Genomic DNA, 10,633 nt, shown 5'->3' with positions numbered 1-10,633 from the left:
TAGTACATGGTTTCTACAACATAATTGTACATGCTACACCTTTGTAGGCTTATCCTCTCATCATCGCATTAACTCTTATGCTTAATGGAGGATAACCACACCTGGTGGACATGTGCCTAGTTGTAAGACTTATCATGTTGCTAAATATTAGACATTCTAGATGCATCATAGAGGCCTTTATATACAAGTACCTCTAGTGTAATATCAATCTATCAATTACAATGGATTGAATATCATATTGTTATCCTGATCATACTCTTTTGGTCTATTCTTGTGCTTGTGCTTGAGTTCCTTGATCTTGGGTGAATTTTTCCCTAAGGTAAATTCTTACATGTTATCAGAGCTATACCAAATTATTCCAATATTAAAGAGCTTAACACCACCATTTAAGCCAACAGTTTAGATGATAGAGTTTTTGATATCTTGTACCAAACATTTTAAAAAGGAGACATTGCTTGGAAGACTTGAAGTAGTTGAGAATGAACTTAGACAGTCTAGAGAATTGACCAAAATAGAGACAAATTTTAGTGCCTTGAATATTTGACCCAATTTATCAAGGAGCAAAAGTACTAGAGGAGATTTTTCTAGTAGCAATAGATCTAAGGAAGATAGGAAGATTGAAGGAGTAGCCCTTTTGGTAAGAAGAGAAAAAGGAGGTAAGAAAATCTTTAAATGTTTGAATTGTGATGAAGATGGTCATTATGCATCTAAGTATCCTAAAATATGTTGAGAACTGACTAAAAATCTCATTGTTGAAGACAAATTATTGAGAAAAATTAAAAGAGGGAGATTGTTGAAGAAGACTATGTGTTTCAATCATTATTTTGTCACTAATGTCAAACCTGCTATTTGCTAGTCAGAAAACTACATATAAGATTCAAGTACTATCACTTAGTTGATTGATGAAGAGGATTTGATCAAAAGATGTAATAATATCACCTAGAGGAAAGGTTGAGTTCTGATTATGTAATGAAGTACAAGGATCAATTAAGAAAATGATGACATGATGTATTATGTTGGAAATATTATGATAGGCTAAGTTACTGAGACAGGAGGGGTGAATTAGTAACCAATAAAACTTAATCCTTAATTAGTTGTTAATATTTCATGAGTATTTTGAACTAATTACATGCATGAGAAACTAAAAACATTAAAACATTCATAACACATTTGATACACAATTTGGTGACCTAGAAACCTTCCAAATAGAAAGTAAAACTAGGGTGTGGATGATACCTACAAGCTTTAGTACTGTAGTATAAACTTGGCCTATTAAGGTTTACAATAATCACTTCTAATGACCTACCCTGTTAGGAGCAATAAGGACTTCTAGGTCCACCTTACAAAAGGATTTACAAGCATACAATGAAGTATGCACTTGATAAAGAGATTTACACAAGACTATTAGGTCTACCTTATGAAAGAATTTGACTGATCCACCTATTAGGGTGAAGTAGTAGACATGTGGATTAGTAGTTGATCTCTAATCTACAAATTGGTTTGCTAAATGAGATTCCTCTGAGTGTACAAATCACCTTACTATGATACATAAATCTCTATTTCTCCTTATACTATTGTAGCCTTTGTAATTCTCTCTTCTACTCTTCTCTTCTTATTACATTACTATCATTCATTACTTTGGATGTGATACAATACATTACATATATACTAATCCAATTACAAAATTACAAAGTTAGCCACAATACAAGTTTACAAAAATATTACAATGTCAACTAAAGTGTAGAAACTCAAGTTCTAAAGACTAACTTGGTGAGTTTCTGATACTTGGCATCCACCATCAATGCTTGACATTATCATGTGATTGGTAGTCATAGAATCTCAGTCCATACTGATCACTTCCAAGTAGTCTTGAACTTTCTTTGCATTGGTGACTCAACAAATACTATGAAACTTGGCATATAAACTGAATCACTTGATTCACACTACATAGCTTGGTCAATGCTATCACTATTAGTTTGGTATAAATTGAGTCAATTGGTTAACACTAAGTAGTTTGGTTAATACTAGACCCACATCACGTTAACTATGAACTTGGTAAGCATTGCACAACTTGGTTTGCACTGGTAAACTTAGCATATGCTAAGATGTCACTTTACACTTCTTATCATCACCATAGTAGTAATTGCTTGACACAAACTGAAATCTATCCATAGGACTTGATAGAAACTAAAATGCTTGGTTAACATTGTTAACTATACAATATACTTAGTAGATACTTACAATCTAAGTGTATGTCACTAATAACAAACATGACTAGAATGTCAGCAGTCTCCCCCTTTGGCATTAGTGACAAAAATACTTATTAGTTAAAACTGAATTCAAGAATGTTCAAGAACATCTTTATCCATCACCTTTTGTCTCCAACTTGGTAGAGTATACTATTTTTGAGATTTTTCAAAATTGGTTTTGTAAAAGATATATTCTTGTACATGGTAATAATCCCCCATACATAATATACAATATACTATACATCTGATTTATACATTTTCTTTCAATATTTTCTCCCTTTCTCCTTACATCTTCTCTACTCTTCTCCCCCTTTCTAACATTAGTGCCAAAGATTTATTCAATATATTTACATAGGAGTACAAAAATGTGACAAGAAATTTGAATGTACCTTTAAGATAAGTACCAAAGTCTTGTCCCAAATATCTTGCAACACCTTGCATGTGTGCAATGCAATTTGCACTTCTATTGAAAATTCTATCATATGGTCTACAATAGAGAAGTTGTTGTCATGGATGAGTGTTTTTGAATGTGAAATGTGCTTCTATAGTGCATTCATTTTTGGAATAATCATGTTCTAAATATCCATCAATGTAGATCTTATGCTAGCCTCTTCTTTGAGTAATTTTGCTCGCTTATCTATCAAAAATCTGATCTTGTTGAAGTGGGTAGAGCTTGGACTCGAGTCAAGTTGCAATTGTTGTGCACTTGCCTTTAGATCCTCATCAATTTTTCATAATTTATCTCTTATCTCGTTAGTGAAAATTGATGTATCACATAGTTTACCAAAAAGTAAAGATGCATTGATGAAGCAGGTCTCTAGAGAGCCTAAAATAGTAGATAATTCTACTTGATGAATGAGAATTTGTTGAGCAATAAGTTCTAAAACTTTCTCTTAGTTTTCTATAATAATTTGTCCTATCCATACAAATATTCATTATATTTATGGACTATCTCTACTAACTAATACAAAATTGGTTGAGAAGTATCAACATCTATGCCTAGAGCCTCTACTAGAATTTTCTTAGCATCCTCAATTATCTTAAATTCCTTGTTCCTTTCCTCTCTAAGCCTTTGCTACTTGGCTTTCTTTTGAAGTAGTTCTCCAAAAAATTACATTTAATTTGGATTTGGATTTGAGATGTCCCATTTAGGAATGACAATCTCCTCATCAAGATCTATATCCTCTTCCTTTTCTTTGCATTTTCACAAAAAAATTGTGCTTAGTTGACGCTTGCTCTTAACTATCCTTGCACTTATTACTTGCATACTAGGAATGGAAATAATTGTAAATATGGTAGAAACTGTTGAAAAAGTAGATACTACACTCATTAGAATACTAGTAGTAGAAATACCTTGAGCAACCAAAACTAATGTAGAACGAAGAGCTTATTGCTCAGTAGATGAAGTGCTTGGCACTACTATCAATGAAGTACTGAGATGGACAGGTGCAAAGATTAATTGAGTACTTGTGCTTTTAGTGCTGGTGACAATCAATCTTGTTGAAGCTTTCTCTAGTCTTGGTGTTTTCAATTTTTTTCTTGGACAATGAGGAAGTGAGTCTATGACCACTACAACAATCTTTACTAGGTCAGTCTCCTCAGTATCTTACACATCTTCCTTAGTAGCTTCTTACCCCTATTCCTCTTCATCATCTACATTATCAAAATGAGCCACCTCTTCATATTTCTCTTCATCTTTATCCTAATCATCATCATCATCCTTATCACTTACATTAACTACAAAATCACTAGGTTTGTGAAGAAGATAGACATTCTTCCATGTCTTTGTACGATTCTTCACAACATGCTTAATTTCTTTCAACTGTATAAGACAAGTGTTGAATCTTAGAGTTAACTTTTCTTCATTTTTCTTTAAAGATTCCTTCACCTCCTTATCATTCAAATTTGACATCAGTTTCCTTAGGGTCTTCTCATATATATCTTTTATAGTTTGCATGGTATTCTCCCATCTTGGCTTAATCTTGTCCATCAAAGCATTAGGAATTTGCTAAGTAAGATGGTCAAGTGAGTACTTCCACTTGCCCATCTTGGATATTAATATATCTTCTTTTTGCTTTTGGTCCTCTATAGTCTTGGTCTCATATTTCAGTGCCTTGAAATTTGTATTGCTATATCCTTATTCTAATTCTTTTATTCTTTCCCCAAAGGTGGGTGGAGACCTCTTGAAGATTATGTCTCCTCTTTCTTTATCTACTTTCTTCTTTGATGACCTCCTTGTGAACACAATAGTAGATGTCTTGGTAGGTTTGGTAATGATTACCTTACCTTTCTCCTTTAGTTGCTCTTCTTCCTCTATCTTTTCCTCATCTTCTAATTCTTCATCCTCTCCTTTTCCTTTAGTTAATAGAAGAGTGGAACTAGTTTTTAGTTTAGCAATCCTCTTCTTTCCTTTGTTAACAGCCCGAGGGAGTGTGATTTCCAATTCTATTCTAGCCTTTGCCTCATCATAGGTGCCAAAATAAGTATCTTTAGGATCAACTGGATCATTTATCAATGCCTCAATTATGTCTTTGGTTTCATCAATGGTCACCTCATATCCTATAGGTTTTACCCATGCTATACTTGGCCTAACTACCTGAATGTACATTGTGTTACTATCAACCATGAAATAAACATCATCTTTGTAGTCTTAAACTAGTTTCCTTGGAATCTTGAATCTATTATTCATTTTCTCCTTAAACGCATCAAAGTAGTTGTCCATGATACTTTCATAATTCTCTCCCATTTCAGCAATGTACTCATTAATCTAATAAACTAGTACATCTTTTCTCCAAACTATAGTACCTTTTGATGGGAAGAATTTTTGAACATAGAAAAATAAATAGGTCAAGAGTAAATTGAACTTAGATGGATTATTTTTGGAAGTTCTAATGCTCTCCATCTTTTTTTTGAACTGGTTCAATAGTAACCCAACAAGGTTAAGAGAAAGGTTATTCTTGACCATCTTGTACACTAAATCAACTGCTTCACAAGATACACTATTCAATTTCCTTGAACTATAGATTTTGTGGGAGATGACATGAATGTTGAACTTCAATTCCATGTTAGTGATATAGCTTATCTAAATTCTTCTTTAATCCCACTTAGCAAAGTTTTTCTTCTCCAGCTCAACCCGACCTAGGGTTTTAGTCATTTTCGTTGAAATTTGATTGAAAAGATCATTATTGAAGAAGGGAGATTGTTGATAAAGAATTTTTTCAATCATTGTTTTGTCACTGATGTCAAACCTACTATTTGCTAGAATGACAATTACTTATAAGATCCAAGTACTATCACATGGTTGATTGATGAAGAGGATTTAATCAATAAGATGTAACAAAAGCACCTAAGGGAAAGGTTGAGTTATGGTTTTGTAATGAAGTACACATATTAGTGAAGACAATAGAAAAATGATGTTTTGAAAATACACTTGTAGGTATAGAGGTTGACCAAACTAAGAAACTCTAGAAGAATAAGTTGTAACAAAGTTGTTTGCAAAGTTTGACTAAATTCATTAGTGGATGCCGAGCAAGTTAGTTCATGCTGAGTAGATTATCAATAGGTGCTGAGCAAATGTAAAAGTTAGTGTGTGCTGAGTGAAACAAAAGGTTTTGAGCAAGTTCAAGTGTTAAGCATCAGTAAAAACCTAGTTGATGCTGAGTGAATCCACAGTAGGTACCGAGTAACATAGTATGTGTCGAGCATCAAAAAATCAATATTGTTGAGTTGCTGAATTATTTAAAAAGTCAAAGAATCACTGGATCTGAATTGACAAGTTTGTTACCTTGAATTTTGTGAACCAGATGGAAGATAAGAATGCTGAGTTGGTGGCACAAAATTTTAGGTCAATCATTTTTGGGTGAATATAGGTGGATTCTACATGATGTTTCTAGAAGAAACAAGATAAGTGGTAGATACATTGTATATTACCTAATCCATTCAAACCCTAAAATAAGAGTGGGAAGAATAGAGTGGAAAAAGAATTTTAGACTTCTATTTAAGGAGTTATAGGTCAAGAAATAGAAGGTTGATTAGAGAGAGTATGTGGTGTTGAGGAGAAGGCATTGAGAAAGAGGAACAAAGTACAAAGACTATACTTTGATAGGTGACCACAGAGGTGTTTGCATTGGCAAAATGAGCATGGAGACTCAAGGAGACAAAGCTTGAAAGGAGGATAAGTTGTCAGAGCTGCAGAGACTGAAAGCTAGGCAAATTGGAGAACTAAATTGAGATCTAAAATCTACAAGTTATATTGTGAGTTGTATAAGATCAAAAGCCCTTATTGTTACTCTCTAGTAATTGTATTAGTTAGGGATAAATCCTATAGACCTAGGTTGGTTAAACAACCATGTTGTAAATATTTTAATAGGGTGGTTGAAATTCCTTAACCAAGTTACATTTAACAATGTATTTTGTAGCCTTTAACAGGGTAGGCCTTTCATAGGACATAACTTTAGAAGGGTGAAAAATGAGTAGCATGTTACTAGTGGTTTTTTCCAAATTGGATTTCCACGTAAATCATTGTGTTATGTGTTTATCTTTCATGTATTATTCCTACATGTTGATTTTTTAGTAACTTGCTAAGATGAATGTTTAGCTTGGATCCATGGTTAGTTTAAATGGGCTCACTATACTTAGTGAAAAAGTTTTATTAGGACATTTGGACCTTGAATAACTGATTCACCCCCCCAGTTATTCTAAAGCATTTCCAACAATTGGTATTAGAGCTAGTTGTTGATTTGGTTCAAAGGTACTAGAAGTAGAAAGATCAAGATGTCCAAGAGAGAAGTTCCCAAGCTAAACAAAGATAACTTTGTTGCATGGAAAAGTTTAATGAAATTGCATCTTGGATCAATAGGTGACCATGCAAAAAGCTCAATTCAAGAAAAAAATGTTGATCCAACCGGTGCCCCTATTATAGAAGATTTGAAGAAAAACAAGGAGCACAATCAGGCAATGCTAGAGATTGCATCTGCCCTCAACTATGCTAAATTTGATGACATCAAAGGATGTAACTCTGCATTCAAGATGTGGAAAGCCTTGTCAGATATTTATGGAGGAGATCAAAATGTCCAAAGAGCAAAAAGAGAAAGCCTCAAAGGAAAATTTGATGACATGAGAATGGAGGAAGGTGAGAATGTTGCTCAGTATGACTCTAGAATAAAGGAAGTAGTAAGTGCAATAAGAAGTTTGGGTGGTCATTTAGATGATGATAGTATTAATAGAAAATTCTTAAGAACCTTGCTCCCCATCTATGCTATTAGAGTATCAGCTATCCGAGAGTTAAGATGTGTACCGGGAAACAATCTAACTTTTGAAGGTATAGTGGGAAGACTTACTGCATTTGAGTTATCTAACTTTGATAACTGCAAACTTGAGAATCTTGTATCTACTTTCAAGGGCAAGCTATTGTTGAAAGATACTAAAGAGGTGAAACCAAAGAAGGGAACAGACATAAAATATGCATCTAGTGATAGCAGCACAGATGAAGAAGATGTGGAACAATTGGAAGCATTGTTGGCCAGAAGATTTCATAGAGGTAAAGACAAATTCAAAGGTAAGCTACCTATCATTTGTTTTAATTGCAATGAAGTAGGACATATTTTTGCAAGATGCCCACAAAAAAAGGACTATAGAGAATGCAACAAGTATAAGAGCAAAAGAGAAGATGATAAAAAAGATTATAAAGACAAAAGGAAAAAGTGCTACATTGCTAAAGAAGAGGATTCTGATGAAAATGATGATGAGGTAGTCTATGTAGCCATAAAGGATGAGTCAGAAGAACTTGAGGCAACAACACTAGTAACCTGCATAAACAAGAATGCTAGGTGGATCATAGACAGTGGATGCTCACATCACATGATAAGAGACAAAAGTAAGTTTGTTACTTTTACTTAGTATGATGGAAATAGTGTTAGATTTCAAAATGATGCTCCATGTCTAATCAAAGGAATAGGTTCCATTAAGCTTACATAGAAAATTTCATGTGATAATGCATATTATGTTGAAGGATTGAACTACAACCTACTGAGTGTGTCATAGGTAGGCAATGTAGGATGCAAAGTAGAATTTGTAAACAAAATTACCAAAATCTATGACACTGATAGAAATCTGATAGGAAAAGGAGACCAAACTAGGAGTTATTTATTTTATCTAGATATGGAGGATGTTGCCTATCTTATTATAAGATTTGATGATGTGGGACTATGGCATAAAAGACTATGTCATGTCAACTTTGATAATCTGATTAACATCAGCAAAAAGAAGAAAGTTAGAGGTTTACCTAAATTGAAGAAGCTTGCCAATACAATGTGAAAATAGTGTTAGCTAGGAAAGATGACCAAGTCAAGTTTCAAGAGAAAAACCTATACTTCCAAAGAAGTACCAGAGTTAGTCCATACTGATTTATGTGGCCCAATAGAAGTGAAAAGCTAAAAAGGAGATAGATATATAATGTTTTTTATTGATGACTACTCTAGAATCATGACTTCTATGTTCTTAAAGCAAAAATCTGATTCTTTTCAAATGCTTAAGTGGTATTTGGCTAGGGTTGAGAAGGAAATAAGGAAGAGTATGAAATGCTTGAGATTAGAAAGAAGAGGAGAGTTCACATCAAAATAATTTGAGACATTTTTCAATGATAAAGGAATTAAGAGATAAACATCAGCACCTAGAACCACCCTATAGAATGTAATTGTAGAGAGAAGAAATAGATTAGTGATAGACTATGCCAAAACATTAATGATGGAAAAGAATATTGCTCTAGAGTAATAGAAAGAAGTTGTAAGTATAGTTGTCTACACCTTGAATTGAGTACAAATCAAGAAAGGTACAACTACAATGCCTTTTGAATTATATTGTGGTCACTCACCCAACGTAAAACATTTCAAAGTGTTTAGTTGTAAGTGTTATATTTTTAAAGATTCTAGGAATGGCAAGTTTGATGCAAAGAGTGATGGAGACATGTTCCTTAGATACTCCACTGGAAGTAAAGCATATAAATGTTTAAATACTAATAACAAAAAAATTGTAGAGAGTGCAAATGTAAACGTTGATTAGCATATAGAAGTTAAAATTGCTGAATCCAAGAAACTAGAAGAGTACAGAACCTTTGTATACTTCTATGAAGGAATGCCTGTTGAAGAAGAAGTTATCAATCAAGTTGGGGATCAGCAACAAATTTTAGTGTTAGCCAAGTCACAACCAGTGAATGTCAACTTGCATTCAAAATTTGAGTTGTAGAATGAAGACAATGTCTATTTTGACTTTGAAATTAGTACACATGAAAGAGATGTAGAGCTATCTGAAAGAGATGTGCACAGTGACTCTGAAGCTAAAAGACTAAACATGGAAACAAGGACATAACCAAGGTTATCCAAGTATGTGAGAAGACATCACCCTATTGAAAAAATAATTGGTGACAAGGAGGCAAGACCAATGACAAGAAATAAAATAAGAAATGAATCATGTCTACTAAGCAAAATGGAACCCAAAATAGTGAAAGATGCACTACTAGATGATGATTGGTATAAAGCTATGGAAGAAGTGATTGATTAGATAAAGAAGAACAATACTTAGACTTTAGTTCCAAGACCAACTGATAAGAATGTGATTGGTACCAAGTGGATATTTAGGAACAAGCTAGATGAGAATGGTGAAATCACAAGAAATAAGGCCAAACTAGTTTGTAAAGGTTATGCACAAGAAGAAGGACTGGACTATGGGGAAACATTTGCCCCTGTTGCAAGAATGGAAGGAGTAAGAACTCTACTTGCATATGTTGCCTACAAAGGATTTAAAGCCTACCAAATGGATGTAAAGTCTACTTTTCTGAATGGTATACTAGAAGGGAAAGTCCATATTGATCAACCAGAGGGATTTGTTGATGAAAATAAAAAGGATATGGTTTGTAAACTACATAAAGTACTCTATGGTTTAAAACAAGCACCTAGAGCATGGTATGAGAGACTTCACAAATATCTTGTGAAGATAGGATTTGAGAGAATATATGACAAAAACAACCTGTATATCAAGGAAGAAAAAGGTAAAGACATTTTGATATCTAAAATTTTTGTTGATGATATAATATTTGGAGGAAAAGATACCCTATCCAAAGATTTTGCTGATTAGATGAAACATGAGTTTAAGATGTAAATGTTTGGACAAATCAAATTCTTTGTTGGTGTTGGTGTTTGAAAACATTACCCATTTCAAATTACCCTGATGAGAACAAGATGCATCTAGGGGCAGCTAACTCCCATTATCAACACATCCATTCAGACACTAGGCCAACTATAAGGCTATACTCCTTCTTCACTTCAGGCTCTACAAAACCTAGGCGGGTGAACCTATAGATTCCTTATATGGTACCAGTTGTCAAAGCA

Source organism: Cupressus sempervirens, chromosome 9 (assembly GCF_028749045.1).
Source record: "Cupressus sempervirens isolate cs-2001-9-10 chromosome 9, ASM2874904v1, whole genome shotgun sequence".
NCBI lineage: Eukaryota > Viridiplantae > Streptophyta > Pinopsida > Cupressales > Cupressaceae > Cupressus > Cupressus sempervirens.
Note: the sequence above shows the minus strand (reverse complement) of the source record.